Source organism: Talpa occidentalis, unplaced genomic scaffold, assembly GCF_014898055.3.
Source record: "Talpa occidentalis isolate TD23 unplaced genomic scaffold, MPIMG_talOcc4v2.1 talOcc4.11, whole genome shotgun sequence".
Classification (NCBI taxonomy): Eukaryota; Metazoa; Chordata; class Mammalia; order Eulipotyphla; family Talpidae; genus Talpa; species Talpa occidentalis.
In genome coordinates this window covers 60209986-60232040 of record NW_023601104.1, presented here as the reverse complement: position 1 = coordinate 60232040, position 22055 = coordinate 60209986, and positions in this window count along the sequence as shown.

Genomic DNA, 22055 nt, shown 5'->3' with positions numbered 1-22055 from the left:
TGCAGCCCCCATAGTTCTCCCACCACCACATCACCTGTGAACCATCACCTCAGTCCCTTGTGCTCTTCCCTCCCCTATTTTGACCCCTCTCCCTCCTCCTCTCCTGCTGTATGTCTCAGATCCATGGTCAGCTTGAAGTTTTATCTTTTTCCTGACCCTTTGTTTGGATTCCCCATATACCACCTGTAAGTGAAACTATCTGAAATTTTTCTTTTTAAGGGAACAAGTTTTATGAAATTTACCAAGGTCAAATGTATTTTTATACTTTGCTCTGATCGGGAGAGAGTAATTTCTGTCCTTTGTATGTGACTTAGGAGTTTTTAAATGTGTTAGATAAAAAGCATCCTAAGAAGAAGTTTTATGATGGACAAAGAAGGGAAATTCCGAAACTGGTGGGAAAAAAATAGGCAAATTTAGTGTAAAAACTAAAGGATATTTTAAACTTCAAAGTGGGATTTTTAGAAACAAGGAGTGTGGTTAGATGTTCTAATGTACTAAAGTATGAGAATTCTTTTTCTGATTATTTAGGAGAGAAACAAAATTGGGATGCTTCAGATATGAGGATTTCTCTATCTAAACTAATTTATGATATTGGGTATCATAGCTTATTTTTTCTTATTTAACATGTATTGTTACTTAAATATAATGTAACTAAAATTTACTGATTTTGTGTATTATTTTGATTTTTAAAAATATTTTGGAGAGTTTAAAACTTGTGGCATAAGAATAAAAGATTATGTCTTATGAATTGTGTAAAGGTTAGGATTGTTTAAATGAAATTATTTGTCTTATAAGAAGGACCAAAACATAAGGGAGTGTGAAATATCATAGAATTCACATCCTTTTCTGTCCTTATAAGCTAGTGGATGCCTGAATTCTGAGTGTATTGGATATTTATTCATTCCGCAGTGGACAGAGGAGAGAACCTGTACTGAAAATGTTTCTCTGGGACTAGAGAAACACTGCTGTAGCTCTTTCATTTGTTTTCTGAAATGGTCATTATAAAAGGAAAGGTTTGATTCCAGGACTCTGATTTCAAGGGAACAGTTATCAGCAGACCCTTGAAAGTTTCCATTTCTGATTAGATAGTGTTAGGGGGAAAGGATGTCCTGAGCTAATCCCATACAGGTTTTGTGGACTCCACCCCTACTCCAGACCAAAGCCATCAGGACATTGGGAAAGACAAATCCAGTCACCACCAAAGGGAAGGTTTCCGGGGACTGAGGGTGGAGTTAAGCAGCCAGGTTTGGTATAAAAACCAGAAACATGGGCCTTGGGCCTCTCTCCTTTTGGCTTCACGGCTCGTGGCTCCTGGCCAGCTCTCAGAGTGCCACTGGGGTTCCAGGGCAGTGGAAAGGGTAGGATGCATTTAAGACTTTATATCCCTCTTTTCTCCGAGTTGTACATTTCCTCATTTCCCTTTCCTTTGCAAATAAACCTTTTATTAACCTTTTGTGTGTGCCTACAGTGGAGTTTTTAATAAGTCCTTTTTAAGCACGTGGGTGAGGACCTGTTTTATATTGGGGCTGCCCTGTAACAATAGTACAGAATTTTTAGCTCTGGTAAATATTCAGGGTACTAGTTCCTCCAACCATATCTTTCAATCTGTCACTTATGTTTTGCTAGAAGGACTGCCTTGGAGGTGCAGCCATACTCATGGCTACAATATGCAAGTATTACATGGAAAGGATATTGATCAAAGTCAACATGGGTCAAAAGGTGTATGGGTGAAGTCCAAGAGAAACTAACCAAGCTTTCAGGTGTCCCCTCTCAGAAAGAGTCACATAGGGATGTGCCTAATTATTCTGGCAATTATGTGAAATCTTGTCAATGAGTGAAACTTACCTGGAGTCTGGGAAGATGGGGTTTTTATTTGAGATCAACCTCAAAAATATGGAGCATGCATGAAAATGGCCTTAGCCATTCAGTGTCAAACTCCCTCCCCTCACTTGGAGGTCATTTCATACAGAGTGTCCCCATACTGCAGGCACACAAAAATAGGCATTCACTTTGTTAGCAAAAGCTATCTGGCCAGTCTGATATAGGGTAGCGAAGGGACTCAGGAACACAAAGCAAGCTTATGAAGCAGGCTATTGCCTGGGATCAAGGGTTAACTCCTAGGAGCAGGTAAAGGGTCAGTCTTCCGGAAGGCAGGATTTTCTGGAATGAGAGGTGTTTGAACAACCAGTTCCTGATGAATTAACCATTTACTGTACAGCTTTCAAACTGATAATCCTGAGAAGTTGGTGCCACAGACTAATCACAAGACCAAAAACAGCAAAATGGAGGTTCAATTCTTACATTGTGCCAATTTTTTCCCTTCAGTCTTAAACTATTTTCCTTCACATCAAGGCAGCCTAGTTTCTTCATAGTTCTACCCTAACTCTCTGAAATAATGGGTGCTTTTTTATTAAAGATTTATTTATGCATATAAGAGCAGGGGTACAGGCCAGAGATGTGGGGGGGGGGTGAGAGGATTCACCAGAGACAGTGGTGAACAGAAAAGGCAGATTGACCGAAGTTCAATGCTGAGGGGAGCAGTGGGCGAGACAGGAGAGGTCTGCTGCGCCTGTGGGTTGCTCCCTGGCTGGCTAGGGATTGAACTCATGCTGTAGAGGCTTCAAATTGCTTCATGGTGCGGTGCTTAACCCCTTGTGCCACCAGGAAGGCCCAATGGGTGCTTTCTTTTAGTCTTAATCCATAAGAAAAGGGAGATAGTTTTTATGTATGTTTTCCGTTACTGGGATTTTGTAAGAATAATCTAAGTGATACAACTGGAAATACTTTATCTCTGTATGGGAAGGTGCCACGTAGCTGAGGGGATAATGTGGTTGCTAGACGCACACTGAGAACAGGTTATTCTATGCCTAGATGTCTTCCTTTCCCCTTTTCTGAAATGACATTTTCAGCTGTTCCCAATGTGGCAACATATTAGAATTTTCAGTTGCTGTACATAAAGAAAAGAGCCCTTTTGCCAAATAGTTGTCTAAATGTAGCAACTTAACAAGTTATAATAGAAATGAGTTGGAAGTGTAAAGACAGTTCACTGCCTCTAAGTCTGGGTAGGATAGAGTGAGCTGTGTGTGTTGCATTTATGTAACAGATCTTGTTGACTAGAATTAGAAGAGCTGTTATTAATTCACTGGCAAAACATATTTCTTTTTTTTTTTAAAGATTTATTTATTTATACAAGAACCGGGGTGCAGGCCAGATGCGCAGGAGGATGAGAGGATTCTTCAGAGACAGAGCAGGGAACAATAGAACAGGCAGACTGACTGGAATACACTGCTGAGGGGAGCAGCGGGCAAGACAGGAGAGGTCTTCCACCCCATGTGGGATTCTCACCGGCAAGCTGGAATTGAACCTGCACTGCAGAGGCTGCGGACAGCTTCACAGTGCGGCTTTCAACTGCCTGAGCCACCAGGGAGGCCCTGGCAAAACATATTTCTTAAGCCAAGTATCTCAGTGAAGTCAAATTCTGTAAAGCAAAAAAGAAACAAAGAAAAGAAACAAAATTTTGTCTACTACAATAATGTAAATCAATCTTTTTTAGTCCTTTGAGAGAGAGAGAGAGAGAGAAAAGAGAGAGAGAGAGAGAGAGAGAGAGAGTGTGTGTGTGTGTGTGTGTGTGTGTTGGGGGGCTGAAAGGGGAGTTGTTCACAGACCTTGACTAAAGTCACCTTGGAACTCACTTGCTTTTGGTATCAACAGCTCACTTTTGTAGTGAAGCAATGGTCTGGTTCTCAAACTAAAATCCAGTCATCATTTCTTAGGAGTAAAGTCAGTTTAATTTAATCATTCTCAGTCACTTTAAAGGAGTATTGTGCAAATCTCAAGGATTATATTAATGTAAAAATATAGAAATGATATGATGCTGTTTTTTTCATTCTGAGAGTCAGTTCTCAGTTCAGTTCCCCAAAAGCCAAGATAACAAGATTTCATTGTTGACCTGGGCTGAGAAGATTTAACTAGAGATTCAGGAATAATAATGTTTCCCAGAGAGTGCAGGGACTCTTAAGAGGACTGCATTTAAAGTGAAATCCTGGACTTAGCATATGGGATTTGATTGCTTAAGTGCTAAGGCAATTTCATGCCCTATGAACCATATAAACAAGCCATATCTAAAGCTTTGCAACCCACGGAAAGATACTCCTCCCCAACGCTCTCTCAGGTATTGCCATGAAAGTCCATAAACAACAGAGATCCTTCAGGTGAACACAGTAGAGTCACCTGGTAAACAGAACTCCTTTACCATTGAGGCAACGAACCTTTATTATCTGTGTCCAACAGAATGTGCAATGCTAGGGACATCTCACCATTGCCTCCCTTATTTTTCCAGATGGTATCATTTGCCATTTTTCTGCTTTCCTTCTATGTCTGAAAACTGAGGTTAAATTAACCCCTTAGCTAGATCTTGAGGAACCACATCCACACCTGATAGAAAACTATGCATGATATGCAGGATTTCTGAATTGATGAGAATCTGGATCATGTCCCTCAGGATCATACAACACATTATTGTTGTACGCAAATATTTTCATTGTACTTAGTTAAATAATTTTATATTTGTATATATGAATATGCTTAGAAGTTAAGGATGATGAATTTGGTAGCTATTGCTGGGTTTTACTTACCCAGAATCCTTTCCGTAAGGGGAGACTACCCAATGTGTATGTAGTAGGTAGGGAGACCATTGAATGTCAGAGTAGAGCAGTTTTAATCTGTCTCTTCCCTCCATCAAAGGGGCATGTAGTAGGCACAGGTCTGGACGGTCATATTCCTGGCCACAGAGCTCAGACCAGGGAAGGACATTCAGCCAGTCGGAGCTTTGGAGAAAAATTCTCTTTTTTTATGATAAGATTGCCAAGCTCTAACTATGTGACTCTCAGGCTGCTGATGACCATCACTCTCCCACCACACTCATCTCCTCTCTAAGGCAGAGAGAAAAATAGAGTCCTGGAGATGCCACATGAGCACTTATATCCACTCTTGGTCAAGTCAGATCTCTCAGCATTTTGATTTTGTAAACTAGTGATTTCTTTTTTTTACATAAGGATAGTTTGAACTGGATTTTGGTCTCGTGCAACTGAAAGAGGCCTACAAATACAGAATGGATCTTGACTTATCTCTGTTTCATTACTAAAGTGAGCTGATAATACCTATGATAATACCTGCTTAGCAGAATTATTGTGGGAATTAAAACCATGGTGTATACGTTAAATCTGGAAATAGAAGGCTAAATTGTATCTTATGCAGACATATATTTCTCTAGTTAACATTTTTTTCCCCATTGTGTTCTGGGATTAAACAGTATATCATCCCTACACTTAAAAATATTCTTTTACTAATTTTAAAACATTCATTTACTAATATGCCTATTAGATTATACCTATTTGCTTATACCTATTGTAACTTTTTCCCTCTTTCATCACAGACTAATTTGCCTTCAGCTTTCATAGTTCATATGCAAATGTTTAGAATCTCTCTATCTCTTAATAGATAAATGGATGTAGAATTTGGGGGAAGAACCCAAGATTGAAAGTACTTAAATATTTGTTATTAGGTTCTGAAAAAGGAAATGGTTGACAATCCTCTAGTTAAGAATGAAGGTTAGGGCCTCCCTGGTGGTGCAGCGGTTGAGCGCTGGGTTGCGAAGCTGCCCGCAACCTCTGCAGCGCCGGTTTGATCCCCGGCTGCTCCCCCGCCACCGGAGGAGGTCCCGCACTGCCCACTGCTCCCCTCAGCAGTGTTCTTTGGTCCTACTTCCCGTTCTGCTCCCCGCTCTGGCTCTGGTGAATTCTCTCACCCTCTGCACTTCTAACTGTACCCAGTGCTTGTGTAAATAAATAAATAGATCTTAAAAAAAAAAAAAAAAAAAAACTGGAAAAAATTATAAAAAAAAGGAATGAAGGTTAAAATTACATGGTAAAATAAAAAAAAAAAAGAGAATTTTTTTTTATCTCTTGTACTTAGATTGTGTTTAGAATGTTAAAACCCAGCCAAGAGATTGTCCTGTTGCACTGTGGACCATCCATGACCTCAATGCAGTCTTGTAAGATTTCAGGAAATGCATAGTTCTTATTTTCTTTTAAGTTGTTGTATAACTCCAGAGCACTATAGTTGGATCTTGACAGCAATAGTAGCAGTCTGCCCCCTTAGCATTTTCGCTCTTTACCTTGGGCCCAAACTCCCATCCTATGGTGGACACACACTAAGTTACAAGTGTTAGTTGTGTGTATGTGTGAGTTTTGGCATGACAGAAATATTTATGTTTCAAATTGACTATCTGATGGGGAGAAGATTAAGGAGTTGTGGTTACACACATTTTTATATACACTAACTTTGGTATTAGAAAGTCATTACATTGTGAGGCTCTCAAGCGGTGAGGCATATGATCAGTAAAATTTGACAGGGAAAAGGATTTAGAAAGGTGTCAGAACATGGGGTGCTGATGTGAGTTAATCACTGCATAGCCAGGAGTCAGCACATGGTGTAGGATGCTGTGGGGCAAGGTGTTGTAATGGAAGAAAGAAAGAAAAATGAGACAGGACTAACTTCAAAATTTTCTATAGGAGGTGATGACCAATTGGGTATTCTCTTTGAAAGGAGCCCAGTGAGTACCAGGCCCCCAGGACAACTTTCCTGATGCCCATTTGCCATCACAGGATTCCAGGTGAAAGCTGGAATGCATCATGTTTCTTGATTGTGTTTTCCTAATTTGTTAGCCAGACTGACCCACAATACCACCTATGACCTCAGATTTCATTTCTCTTGATGTCTAGTGTACTTTTGATTTAGCACAAAGACACCTCCGTTGGTTCACCTTTGTGAGTAGTTTGGATGACTTTGGGAAACAATTCAGGTTTGACTCCCTGTATTATGTAAGCAAAAGCCTGCTTTCTCTGTTCCTTGTGGTCAATAAGGGATCCAGCCCAACAGAGGTTCCACCATTTTTAACTTGTGGCTTCCAAGGTCACGCTGGTCATCTCAATTCTAACTGGTAGTATTCCCACTCTAACTAGAAGTCCAGGTTTATAGAATTCCTCTTAACTCTGAGATGCAAAAGTGGTACACATCAGTTGTGTTTGCATCCCGCTAGCAAGTACTTGCGTATGTAGACTCTCCTCATTGCAAGGGAAGCTGAAGAATGAGGGTTCTGCTGCGGCTTAGCCACGATTCTATCCTAATGAAGGAGAGAACAGACTTTGGTGTATACCCAACAGACTGTGTCTAAGTTTATGTAATTCTCTGAAGCCATCAAGGGGAACTCTATTATATCATAAATTCCTTTTTCCCTTTGACTTTGAGAAAGCTTCAGTTAAATTTAGTACCCTCTTTAGTAACTTATTTTCATTTTTTGAGATCTTTATTCATTACTCTAAACTGATTTTTTTTTACTTTTAATGGTTTTGTATATCATACATTTTAATTTTTAAACCATCTCCAATCCTTTCAGGAAGTGGGTAGAAGATAGATAATAAATGGAATAACACAATGCAGTAAGGATCCTGTTCAAAGAGCCACTAATGTAACAAGACAAAAATCTAACTGTGATAAATTCAAATTGATGAGCTGCAGGAAGTATGAGTAAAAAAATTTGAATGATATTTCAGTACCCCTTATACTCATGAGGTAGACAAACAGTGGTGGCATACAAACCAGGCAAAATAATTCTAAGGATGGGGTGATACTTTGTCTGAGAGGCAAGCGTGCCTATAGTTATCTTATACTGTAATTCATAAGAATTGCTCTGTATTGTTTGTGCTATAAACAATATATTAGAATATAAAAATCATTGCTCATATGTGAGCAATCACCACTAGTATTTTAAAAAATACTCAATAAGGTTTGAAGACCTAATATGTACCTAGCAGGCTGCTTATCTCTATGGAAGATAGAAAACATGGTTCTCTTAAGACCTTACATACTATGTTGCAAAGTGTTATTATCCACCTTCATAAACTTAGCCCAGCTTTTGGTACAGAATGTGTTCTCAATAACTGATGCTAAATTAATAATATTTGGAGGCACAGAATGCTAAGGTGAAATTTGAAATAGGTATTAGAAGGATTTCTCTTGATACCCTATAGCCAACGTTTTGCTTGTTACACAAGAAAAGCTTTAACTCGTTCTTTACTATGATAGGGGAACTAAGAGGGAATAAAAAAAAACCCTTTATATTTGTCAATAAACATTGTTGTTCACTCTCCTTTTGATAACCGTGAGAAATCGTGTGTCCTGTTCACACAGCATCAATTTTCCTGGGCAATTTGTGAGAATGTGCAAACACCTACAGTGTGTGGGGACCTTGGATTATGGGTACCAAAGGGATTTATTTTAAATCTTCTGTCATATTTTTTTTAAAACCTTTCAAATTCACTAAAAATCACTTGAATTCTATATAAAATATGTTATTTGTTTATATAGCGATATGATTTTAATTAATGTTTCCAAACACATGTTAATATATTGTGTGTATGCGTACACAGGGAACAGGGTCTGATGGTTGCTTATTGCAAATGATAAAGCATTTCAACTTTCAATCTCTGACATATTTATTGAATGACTTTGGGCTGATTATTCTTTCCCCTTTGACAGAGTGATTTTTCATTAGTTAACTTTATATGACATTGGTTTATTTGATGATCTAACTAACATTTGGGAAGAATTCTGAACCTGGGAAAATAAAAAAAGTTCAATATAATTAATGATAATAGTATTGCTAGGCATAACAATCTTATTTCCTGTGCTGATAAGTGAATTCTTGCTTTTTACATTGAAGAGGATTAAGGAGGCTTTTGATAATGGGGTGTTTATTAAATGTGCCATAGGTGTGAAGTAAATCAATTGCCTGGGCATAATAACCTATGTAGCTTTCTACTGGAGAAGCAGTTCAAATAGAGCTTTAAGACAGCTTTACTTCTCTTTACTGTATGAAAGTTTGTTCACGCTTTAACCACTACAAAGATTTCAAAGCCCATTGTAGTAAACATGTAGGAGTTTACACTGTCCACAAACACTAAGATTTAAACTGATAACTTTTGTAGTAACTTGAGGTCTTTTCTTTCCTAACAGGGAAGTCTTGTGAGTCCTCTGAAAAGAGAACATTCAGGAAGTGAAACAATACTTTCTTGGTCGCTATCATTAAATAAGCAGTCTTGACTTTTATTTATAAAATAATGTCTATGGCCTATTTAGGCCAAGTTTTCCCTAGAAGATAAATCTTGAAAAGCCTTATTCTGAGAGATTTCTATCCTCCAAATTTTTTATTAGATTTTGCTTGCCTTGATTGTGTTAGATATGGAACTCAGAAGTTTAACATCTCAGCAAAATACTATATAAGTGTTGAGCAAGATTGCTGCCTTTGTCAGGCCTCCGGTGCCACACACAGTCCTCATTCTGCACAGGCCTCTCAATAAAATCAGGTCTTACATCCTCTCTCCCACCCTTCCCACCTGTGGCAACATCTTGAGCCACTGAATTTCTTCTCAGCTCCTGTATCCCTTGGTTTTGTAACAGGGTGGTCCCCAGGAAAGGGGGAGGTTCCCTGCCCCTCCCAAGGGAGGGTGGAGCTGAGCAGGAAGAGGAGAAGCTGCAGAAGAGACTAAGGAAGGAAGCAGGATGGAGCCTGGAGACCTGGAGGAGGCGCATGGAGCCTAGAGACAGGTAAAGAAACTGCGCTTGTCTTTTGGTCGTGGACTGGGTGACACAGATGTGGGTGAGACCTGTGGGGAGGTGACAATGGCAGCTTTTATCTTGATGTTGATTTTGCTCTTTTCCTTCCGGGCTTGTCCGGTTGTTTGTGACCCTTTTCTGTGGGTCCCCACTGGAAGATGCTTTAGACTTGTAGCAGGCTTTGGGGCCTTGTTCTGGACCGATCCCATATGGATGGACTTTTACCCATGAGGGGACGGGTAACTTTGGGTGCTTCATTTAGAAACTAGACTCTTTGCCTTACCTGTATTGTTTCCTAGTTTTATTAAAGATCCTTCCCATTAGTCTCATGTGTTTTGTGTTGATGCGGCGGATGGCAGAACCCATTTAGAATAGGCAGGTTTGCGGGGTTTGGGCTGCCCCTCTCCCTGTCCTATAACAGTTTGTCCTTTCATAGTAGTCTTAGGCAAATTTCCCCAGAACCCAAAAGAGGCAGTTGGTTTATATGTTCCTGCTTTATTCGGGATGACAGTCCCAGGAAGCAGAAATGAAGGTCAAGGGACATGAGATAGGGGACAGAGAATAGCCAATATGAGAATGTGCCATGGTGCTGGCTGCTGATAAATGCAAATGGTTGCTAATCCTGAGGGCTGCCCCTGAGTAACCGCATAGACTGCTTCCCAGGACTCCCTGTCAGAAAACAGAAAGGATGCTATTGGTGCCCCACCTGACTCTCTTTACTGGCCCACACACTCCCCCATGGCTGTATTGGCTGCTGGCAATTCACCCCTGCTCTTGGAGAAAGTCATTGCAAGACAAAGGCCCCACATAGGGGACTGAGGTGATGGTGCACAGGTGCATTGGTGAAGGAAATTCTATGGGGACTACACCTGAGAGGGTAGGGGAAGCAAACATTGTTTAAAAATGAACAATAATGTAAAGAATAAAAAACAAATTTAAAAAATTAAAAAAAAAGACAAAGGCTCTAATCCCCGGAGCAGCCATAGCTGATAACCCACAGGAGGTTCAAATGACTGGCGTCATGCATCCACTCATGCCCCAGAATGCTCTAGGGTCAGACAGAAGTGTGTTTCCTGCTAAGGTCAGATCCTCACTTGCCTCCTTCTCTTGCTCTGCCCTGTCTGCCTCACTCTCTTTCTCTTGAGAACATTCCTTTAATATATCACTTGGACATAAATTTCCATTTCAGATTCTATACCCAACTTCAAACGGAAATAATTAACTCACTGGTTTCTTTCTTGCTTGGTGACGAGGAAGTATCAAAGGGAAATGAGGTAAGAGAGGCACTTGATTCAGGCGTGAGGTGACCTGATGTCAGATTGAAACAGTGTGAAGTCATGAGAGTCTATAGAGTTGACTGACTATAATAACAGTTGGAACAAGGGACAGATGAGGCCAAGAGCATCTGAAATTCACATAAGCAAAATCTGATATTTTGCCCCTTGGACCACTTACATCGTTTCATTATACCTATCTTCATCCATCATGACATGGACCTTTAATATTGAGACAGCATGATGCCCTCACTTCTTCCACAGGGGGGAGGTAGAAGACACATAAAAATGGTGGCCAGGTACGTTTTCTGAGGCAAGAAGGGAAATAAACCATGTTTACTTCCAAGTCCCCACTTCTACAGCTGATCCTAAGGCCATATTTAATAGATGGCTTTTAATTCCTCCATCATGTGTTCTTGATTTCTTTCTCTATCAAAAGTTTGATTGAATTGGCAGGATAATCCAGGCTTCTTCCTCTCATAGTCTGATTCCTTCATTCCTTTGCCCTCATTGGACTGTTATTGTTGTAGTGCACTCAATATAATTACTGGGTATGGAAGCACTAGAAATGCCTTTGGGTTCCATATGTGTTGCCAAGTATACCACTGTTTAGCAGACATGCCAGCTCATCTTAATAATTAGGGTTCACGATCTTTGTACAACCACTCCTTTGCTTTCTTCCTTGTCTCCTGGAGTGAGGAAGTCAAAGTGACAAGACAAGTCAAATGGAGAGCAAGGATATGGTCCTTGGCAGAAATTCCCTATAATCATCTCCCTTACACCCCAAGACTTTGAGACCAGTCTCACTTGTCAAGTGACCAAATGTTGCAGAGTAGTAAGCATATATCCTGTAAGTAGGTCACGAAAGATTGCTTGAATAACCAGTTGCACTTTTTTCCCTTGGGTCACAGGTGTGTATTCTAGACTTTGAAAATATATAGCTTCATATATCAACTATTGCAGCAACAACCTGATGGGTATTTTCTCTAAGATGTTGTTTTAGTTATGTCCCTACTAGGTTACTTCCATTTACGATTCTATTCTATTCATCTGGCTATTTCTGGGTATGGAGTTCATAAAAGACAGTGGTTTCTGTTTTTTGTCATACTTACTTAGCCTTCTAATAGACTCCTTGGTCAGAAATAATATTGTTGGGGGGGAATTTTAGGGTTTTCTACTAGGACCATCCTATCATATTACCCTTATACCACAAGTCAGCATTCCATTATAAAGCATTGTAAATAATGGATCCAAAGACTCACTGGATCAGCTATGGGGCAAAACTTCATTGACAAGTTATTTTTCAAAAACTCTTATCTCTAAACAGGACTATAATGACATTTTGGGTTTCCAGGTATCATGCAGACCTCATATCTAAATGTTCTTGGGGAGTGTGGTTATTTCCTATCTCCCAGTGAATAGTTACCCCAGAAATTGGCAACATGTTATTTGAGTACCTTCAGATGATATTTTTAATACTTTTAGTGGCACTGAAGAATCCTTTTTCAAGGATTGGCTTCTCCCTCATTCAGTGCCCCTATGAACTGACTGAGATTTGATAACAACATTTTTCTATTTTGCTGCTGGATGTCATCATTCTGATAGTCAGCTCTCCATTTCTTTCACATTATACACATTGCAATACATTATAAACCTGGTCTGGAATTGTCCGGGGGAAAGGATGTACTGAGTAAACTCCATACAGATTTTGTGGACTCCACCCCACTCCAGACCAAAGCCATCAAGACACTGGGAATGACAAATCCCATCTTCACCAAAGGGAGGGGTGCTGGGACTGAGGGTGAAGTTAACTAGCCAGGTTTGATATAAACCAGACATGTGGGCCTTGCGGGTGCTCTCTTGACCTGACAGCTCTTGGCTTTTGCCAGTTCTCAGCCTCTCATTGGGATTCCAGGTAAGCAGAATTGGTAGGATGCATTCACAAATTTATCTCCCTCTTTTACTCCCATGAATGAAATATTCATTTCCCTTTCTTTTGTAAATAAACCCTTTATTTACCTTTTGTTTGTGCCTGCAGTTGAGTATTGATAAGTCCCTGTAAGTGCGCAGGTGAGGTTGTGCATTTCATGTTGGGGTTGCCCTATTACAGTGTCTGGCAATTTTTATTAAATATTGCCAGAAATGGTTATGTCTGATGTGACTACTATCTTTCCTATACACACATTTCTAGCATTCTCAATGATCTTGGTTGCTTGTGCCCACAGTAAACCTTCACCATAGGAAGGACTATTAGAGATGACAGGAGGTTGTAGGGTAGGGATCAGAGGAAGAGTAGAGTGAAGAGTGGATGGTGAGTTTAGTTTTATTCATCCTGAGTTTTGATGACATGCTAGTGAAGCTGAAAGTCTTGGTCTGGTGGTAGAGGTGGGGACTGGACTTAAGGTAATAATTTGAGAGCCTTTTGGATAGGAGATAGTTAAAATAACAAAAGCTCTAAGAAGAGTTCCAAAAACAAGCTTGTAAATAAACTCCTGTAGCATCCTCAATCACTTCACAGAACCTCTTTTTCATGTTAATTAAGTCAACTCTCCCCCAAGGACAGCATTCCTCCCAGTAAAACCCTTAAGCTCATGCTCTTTGTCACCTTGCTCTCTTATACCAAGGATTCCAGGATATTCTCCAGGGCTTCAGTCTGTTTGCATTTTGGCAGGACCGCCTCCCACAGCTCCTTATTGTTATTTCTCTGACCTTTACTCAGGGAAGACATTTGAGGCCAATTCTGACATCAGAAAGTGTTCAAGTGAGCCATGCAACAGCACAGCATCAGTGGTAGATTCCTGTTTACATATCGCTCTGTACCCTTTCCTTTGCTGATCCTCACTGCCCAAGTCATCTATCCCTACTCGGTGGAGCCGAGAACTTGATTTGTTTTTTAAAGATTTATTTATTTTTTTTCTGCATTAAAAAAACCAAAGATTTGGGCCTCCCTGGTGGAGCAAGGGGTTAAGACTCAACCTATGAAACTAACGCAGCCACTGCAGCAAGAGTTCAATCTCCTGCCAGGGAGCAAACCACATACAAGAGCTGGGGTGTAGACCAGCGGGTGGTGAGAACTTGATTTGACCAGGAAGTGTTAGGGGGAAAAGGATGTCCCAAAGCAAATTCCATATAGGCTTTGTGGACTCCACCCCCACCCCAGGTCAAAGCCAAAGACACTGGGGACTCCAAATCCCATCACCACCAAAGGGAAGGTGGCTGGGACCTGAGGGTGGGGTTAAGCAGCCAGGTGGATATAAAAGGCAGACACGTGGGCTTTGGGGGACCCCATTTTGGCTCTCCACCAGCTCACAGCGTCTGGCCAGCTCTGAGAGTGACTTTGGGTTTCCAGGTCGTCGGATCGGGTAGGACGCATTAAAGACTTTATTTCCCTATTTTCTCCCTGAGTTGTACATTTTCCTTATTTCCTTTCCTCTTGTAAATAAACCTTTTATTAACCTTTTTGTGTGTAGTAGAGTATTCATAAGTCCCTTTAAAGCACGCGGGTGAGGACCCACAGCCAGGAACCCGTTTAATATTGGGTTTGCTCTATAACAGAAGGTGTAAAAGAAAGGGAAGAGTGTTGTAACAGGGTGGTCCCCAGGAAGGGGGGAGGTTCCAGGTTCCCTGCCCCACCCAAATGGAGGGTGGAGCTGACCGGAGAGAGAAGAAGCTGCAGAGGAGACTGAGGAAGGGAGAAAGCAAGATGGAGAGCAAGAAGGAGACCTAAAGGAGGCGCATGGAGCCTAGAGACACGTGAAGAAACTGCACTTGTCTTTTGGTCGTCTGGGTGACACAGATGTGGGTGAGACCCGTGGGGAGGTGTCATTGGCAACTTTTATCTTGATGTTGATTTTGCTCTTTTCCTTCTGGGCTTGTCTGGTTGTTTCTGACCCTTTTCTGTGGGTCCCCACTGGAAGATGCTTTAGACTTGTGGCAGGCTTTGGGGCCTTGCTCTGGGCCAATCCCATTTGGATGGAGTTTTACCCACGAGGGGACGGGTAATTTGGGTGCTTGATTTACAAACTAGATTCTTTGCCTTTCCTGTATTGTTTCCTAGTTGTATTAAAGTTCCTTCCCATTAAAGTCTCATATGTTTTGTGTTGATGTGGCAGATGGCAGAACCCATTGAGCAGGCAGGTTTTGAGGGGGTCTGGAGTGTACCTCTCCCTGCCTTGTAACAGTGTGACTGAAAGCAGAATCTTTGCTAGTCAAGTCGTGCTTACCATGGTGTCTCTTCCTCCTTACTTTGTCAGCATGGGCTACAGTGTAATGCAACTGAGCTTTTTCTGATCTGAGATGTACAAGTATTAGGAATAAGAAATAGACCATTATTGTTATAAAATAGAGATTTTTGCAGTCACTTGTTATTGCAGTGTAATCTATCTAATACCTTCTAAAAATTCCCAGAAGATCGCAATTCTAATAATTCACTTTCAGGTCATGTCAAGATAGTTGCTAATCCCTGGAATAATTCCAGCTCTAAATTATTTAATGTGTATATAAAAATCTGCAGATCTTAGCCTTTTATTTCTAGCTCACTTAAAAAAAGTAGCATTGCATTATAATATAAATTTCAGGTATTCATCACAGAGAATCAACGTGACTCGCACTTTATTACTTTATACTTGGTCTAACAGCTTCTACCATTTAACATATGCTCAGACCCACCTCTTTCTCCAGTCATTGCTATGGGGAAATTGTGGTTAGGATTTGGCCAAATTCCTGGTGGTGCTACCTGACAGCGTGTCATGACAAGTCTTGCTTTGCCTATGACTTCCTGCCCTAAGGTTTTTCTGATACTGAGGTATGGGACATTTTCTATAACCTGTTTGGCACTCAGTCAAGTACAAACTGGAACTGTTTGGAGTTAATGTCCATGGGATTGCCTTAGGTAATGGAAATCTGAAAGTGAGTGGAAAATACCCCTTTTCCCCCTGGATGAACACTTATAGACCCACTTCATAGTTTTCAGAAGATAAAGCAGGAACCAGCACTAACTATCTGAATCAGTGACTAATTTGATAACATTCTTGTATTGACTTCCTCTTCTTTCTGTTTAACTCTCCCTGATCCTCATACTGGTTCCCTGGCATTTCTTAAATAAGCTGTCTGCAGACAAGTATTTGTCCTCAGGTTCTGCTTTGGAAACACATACTTTGATAGCTTTCATAAATCTCTCTAGATTACACACTCCTCAAATTTCTCATTTGTGTGCTGATCACTCATGGCTTCATTTCTTCTAAATATCTCCTAGAAGGTTATAGTATATCATTCCATCCATTTGCTTACCAGCACTCTCAACACCAGAGTTTCCCTGTGTTTCTATCATGTCCATTTTAAGCTTGATTTGCTCAGCCTCTTGCCTTCTCTACTTTTTTGGTGCTAAAAACTTCTACATAAAATCAGAGTTGAGGGAACAGATACCAAACTGATGGTCTCCACTGACTTGCAACTTTAGTGCCATTTGCAATCAGCTCATCTTCTATTTCTCCACATTATCTTTTCCAAACATTTTCCACCCTCTTCAAAATACCTTCTCCAGTACAATTGCCCTTTCTCTCAGCAGGCTAACTTTCTTCCCTATGTAAAAAAAAACTATCTATGAAGACAGGTGTACCTCTTGTTGAATTACATCTCCATCCACACCAGTTAATCTCTGTCTATTCTGGCACCTATTTTCCTTATACTCTAGAACTGTCCCCTTTTAAAGCTCAGACCAATAAATGATGCCTCTACTGGTGGTCTTGATTTCATCAATGCAGATTCTTTTTCATTGTTCACTCTTTTCTCTATTATTTATTACATTCCAAAAGTATAGATATGGCTGAGTGCTGCAGGTTTACAAACACTCATGGATGCAGTCTCTGTATTTGCTATTTCCTCCACTACCAGGGTTTTTAAAGGGCATCCCATAATTGCTGTGTTATCTTTTAGGGAACCTTACTTTGCAGCCCATTATAATGTGGTTTCAGCTCCACTATTTTATTGAGTTTGATCAATTTCTAAAAGACAAACCCCTAAGGCTTATTGGTTTGTTTGTTATATTGTTATATTGGTTTGTTTGTTACTTTAACTTTCTTATCATTTTCCAATGCTGACATCTTTCTTCTTGAAAAATCTTTTCCTAAGTTTTCAGAGACATCACTGTTTCTTTATACCTCTCTGAACTTTCATACAGTGCCCTTTCTTTCTTAGATGAGTTCTTTTTTTTTTATCTTTTTTTTTTAATAGAGGCATGTTTTATTTTATTTATTTGTTTGTTCATTTTGTTTATACATGCACTGGGTACAGTCAGAAGCGCGGGAGGGTGAGAGAATTCACCAGAGCCAGAGCGGGGAGCAGAGCAGGCAGAAGGACAGAAGTACACTGCAGAGGGGAGCAGCGGGCGGCAGGAGAGGTCTGCGCGCCATGTGGGACCCTCCTCCAGTGGCCCGGGAGCAGCCGGGGATCAAACCGGCACCGCAGAGGCTGCGGGCAGCTTCGCAACCCAGCGCTCAACCGCTGCGCCACCGGGGAGGCCCTCTTAGATGAGTTCTTTGATGACACTCACCTCCCTTTGACCAGATTTCATGTTTACTAAGACAGCTTCTTATTATAATTTGGTTTCTCAAGTAGTTTTGCCTACAGGGATACAATGCATTGGTCAAAGGATTTCAAGTAGATTTGAAGACTTGTTATAATTCTCATTGCAATGTCATTAATGGGCATTCTAATTCACTTAGCACTCTCTCCTCTGACTGGTAAGTGACTCAGCCTCCATGAGACTGATAATCTCTTTGAACCTTACTGGAAGGGAATAGATACTGAAACATGATAATCCTAACATAGCAATGTCACACCATGAGACCCAAGTAACCAGCTGACCTACTATAGGGAATGTGTTTATCTCATTTATAGCTGCTATAGTCTTGTCAGTGAAGAAAAGAAAAGCTGTACAGGACCATGAAGGGTTTAAAAGTGAATTTTCAAGGACTGACATATTGTGATACTAATAAATTCTTTAAAAATATGCAGATAGAAGTGAAGTAAAAAAAATTTCCATCTCATGCACCGTAAGGTCATCTTCTCTACAAGACTGGGTCTAGTGTAGTGCCTGACTTTGGAAGATAATATATAATGATTGAATAATGGAAGTTCCTCTGTTAAGAAATTTAAACTTTTATCATGTAGACTCGTTTAAAACTAAGGCTAGGTGCTGGGGTTAAAGTCTCAGCTCTCAAGTTATTATTAGCCACTGCAGCATGAGTTATATCTCTGGCCAGGGAGCTAACCTACATGGTGTAGCAAACCTTGCCTTTCTTGCCTGCTGCTCCCTAAGGCAGTGTATTTCAGTAGATCCTCCTGTTCTGTTCCCCACTCTGTTTCTGGTGAATCCTTTCACCACCTGCGTCACTGGCCTATACCCCAGTTCTCCTATGCAAAAATAATGAAATCTTTAAAAAAAAAAAAAAGTAAAACTAAGGCTATAGCATCCACATTCCAGTTAAGTGGATGCTCTAATGACCACCAAAATTGTAATTTGAATGCCATTGTAATATGCATAATTTTCATTCTTTTTAACATACTCTAAGGAATCCTTTACCTACTCAATTTTAGGAAGAAAGATGCTTTTGTTTCTTTGGGTTTTGATATTGGTGTCTGGGGTACTCCACATTAGTTGAGTATCTAGCTTAAATTGTAGAGAATATTGTATTCGTGGGATTTTAAAAAGAGAAAGTATTAGCAAATGAGTATAGGGCACCCGAGGATACTAAACTGTTATTGGGTGCACTCCCTAAAAGGGAGCTGATTATCTACCACACAGTGGCAAAAAAAAAAAAAAAAAAAAGCAGACTCTTAGTGTGAAAGATCTTTAATAAAACTAGTGTGCATAAGGAGAAGAGATGAAAGGATATCTCTAATATTAGTTCCCCAGTAAACTACTCAAAATTACCCATCCCTTTGTAGGCAAATGTCCAGGCAAGCAGGGTTGGCCCGAAGTGGGGCCACTGGCACCTGAAAACTTGTCTCCAGTCTAAGGTACCTTATGGCAGGGAGCTACAAGAAAAGGGTTAGGCACGTCTCAGAAGCTGGGACTGAGGAGAGATCCACAATTCAAAATGTACCAGATAACCCACCATGAAATCAGAACAATGGCTGCCATTGTCTCTCTACAACAGGAACAGCCTTCCCATGTATCTCTCACCCAGGTGTCTATTCCAAGCATCTCTTCCAAGTGTCTACATATTTCTCTTCCAAATCTCCCTCCCAGCAGTGTTAGGGTACAAGTCAGGCTGCAGAAAAGAAGGCAGGTCCACCTGCCTCCTGTGTTATTGTATGAGCCACTCAGCTCTGCCCCTAGTTCCCAATAGCACCCCAGCTGGCTCCTGGCACAGAGGAACTTTTAGACTAAGGTGGCTGGATGTAAGTGGGGGTGAGGTAAATGGCACATGTTGACTCTGCTGCTGCTTCCTCTTTAGTGAAAACGCGTCCTGTAACAAATTTCCTTTGACATGGTATAATAATAGTGAAAAAAAAAAAAACCTTATATATACTGAAGACTTAGTTGATAAATTCTAGCTAGTATATTTGGTTTCACACTCCATGACAGACAGAAAACTTTGTGAGAAATTTGGAAACAACTATGAAAATTGTCTTTTATGGATGTTGTATCCACATGTTTTTGTCAGATCTCATACTGGCTGTTAAAAAAAGTAACAGTAGAGTAGCAAGGGAGGTTGAAAGCTTTCCTGTGAAGATATTGATGACTCATCTCATTGTGAGATTTAAGATGATGAACACTTGTTTTGAAAAATGTGATTTTTCTCTATTGCTGTTTAATTAAATGCAAAAATCCTAGAGTGGAGCAACCTTTAAGACTGCAAATTTAAACTCATAAAAGTCAGATAATGGAAAAGTGAAGGTTGTGATAGCAATGTTAACTCATCCATAGCACATAGGTTGCATTTTGCATGACTAATTAGGCGATTTAAGCAAGGATGATGCCAGTGAGTTATCTTTCTTCTCTCCCCTTAAATCTGTAACTATTTTAAACTAGCCTCTCTATATGCACCATTTGGTAAGAGCCAGAAATACTTTTAGCATAATTTAGTGTTGGTATTCCTTTCTGAGAAGGTGGATTAGCTCGAGAATAACCCATTGTAGCCTGGATGAGCACCGTGGTGGCCAATTTATTTCTCATGTATTTTTTCTATATGGAAGACTAAATTAGTAAAAACATGGAAGACTAAAAGAGTAAAAACAATTGATAATTTTCTGTAGTTACTTCGTTGGACCATTTTCCAAAAGACCACAGTTTAATGGTTTCTAAGGGACTTCAGTAATAATTCCCCTGAGAGGGAAGATCTTAGAGAAATCATAGTGCAATAGGAGAGTGTGGGTTTTGAAACAAGACAGCCTGAATTTGGATTACAGTTCTACCATTTAGTGGGCATGTGAGTGGAGCAATTTGCTTAATTTTTCTGGTTTAGTTGGCTCAATGATATAAGAGATAAACTCTACCACATACAATGATTAAGAGGATTAAAGACACTAAATGGTAGTGAGTTATTATGTCACTCTTATTTTCACTGGGAATAGAGTTTGGATGATACAACATTTGAATTATCCGAGTACAACTTACTGCCAAATTAGTCTGACCTGTTTTCTGATAAGGTGGACATTTGGTACGTATTTTAAGTTGCTAGCCACAACATCCAATACGTTTTCCATATTGCTGCCATAGAGATCTTCCAAGGCACATTTTAAGCTTGCTTAAAATGCTTCAAAGGGGGCCTCCCTGGTGGCTCAGGTGTTAAAGTTTTAGTGCTAGCAAGCTATCGCCAGCCACTATGGCATGAGTTCAATCCCTGGCCAGGGAGCTAATCTACATAGTGCAGCAGATCTCTCCTGTCTCACCTGCTGCTTCCCTCAGCAGTATATTTCAGTAGATCTGCTTGTTCTGTTCCCCACTCTGTCTCTGGTGAATCCTCTCACCCCCCTTCACCTCTGGCCTACACCCATTTCTTGTATACATAAATAAATAAAGACAAATCTTTAAAAAAAAAGTGTTTCAAAGGATCCCATTGCCTGGAGGATAAAGTTTCATATTCACCTTACATTTCTGCCTGGATCTGCAATGTTAGTCTATGTATCTGTGCTTCTCTGAGCACAGTTATTTTGCTTGGTATGCCTTTACCTATCTCATTCACATGCTGCAAATTCTCAGTTATTTCTAATGACTTAGAAATTATGGAAATATTTCTTTGTTTCTGTTTGAATTAGGTACTACTCTTGGAACTGGAAGAAGTTTGGTTCCTCAGCATCCTCTTTTATGGTTTTTATTATTTGTATTTTTATTGCCTATCTACTTATTTTAGCAGACAGCCATAAATTAGACATCACTGAGGCTAATGTTAGCATTTTACTTATCTCACTATCTCCAAAGACCACAGGCAAAATACCTGATAAACAGCAAATGCTCAATAATTGTTCAGTTGTAATGCAGATGACTGTGTAATGAGCACCTTTGGGATCTGCTGATCTTTGCAGTTGGCTTCTAAAATACCGTTGGAACTACACTAAGTTCATTTCAAAATAACTCCTCTCCCATAAAATTCCCTAGGATAGTATAATTTGGGAGGGAACAGGGAAAAAAGTAAGGCAATGGTGTATATGTGTAGGGCTATCTCCATCACAGTCAATTCATTTTTAATACTATAATGACAACAAACTATTTGTGCTAACTATGGAAGGCCAAGGCCCCAAAGCGAATTATTTCTTTTAAGTTTTAAGGAGAATGGGTCAAATCATATCATTAAGAGTTCTATTATAATATCATACAGGAACCATTAGTATTCTTTAATTTTTTAAATTCACATCTCTAAATGTATAATATCTTAAGACCACTATGATCTTGATGACCTTGAGACCACTTAGGTCAAAGAAATTGTGAGTGGTAGGATGAGCTGCCCCAAGTTTTGTTTGAATCAGTGGACTAAATCATGGATTGATGAGGCATGGCCAAACAATTTGTCCCACCACAATAACCTTAAGGTACCATACTAGACAAAAAGTGTTGGAGCCTAAATAATGATTATCTCATAATCTCCTGGAGGGTGATGGTCT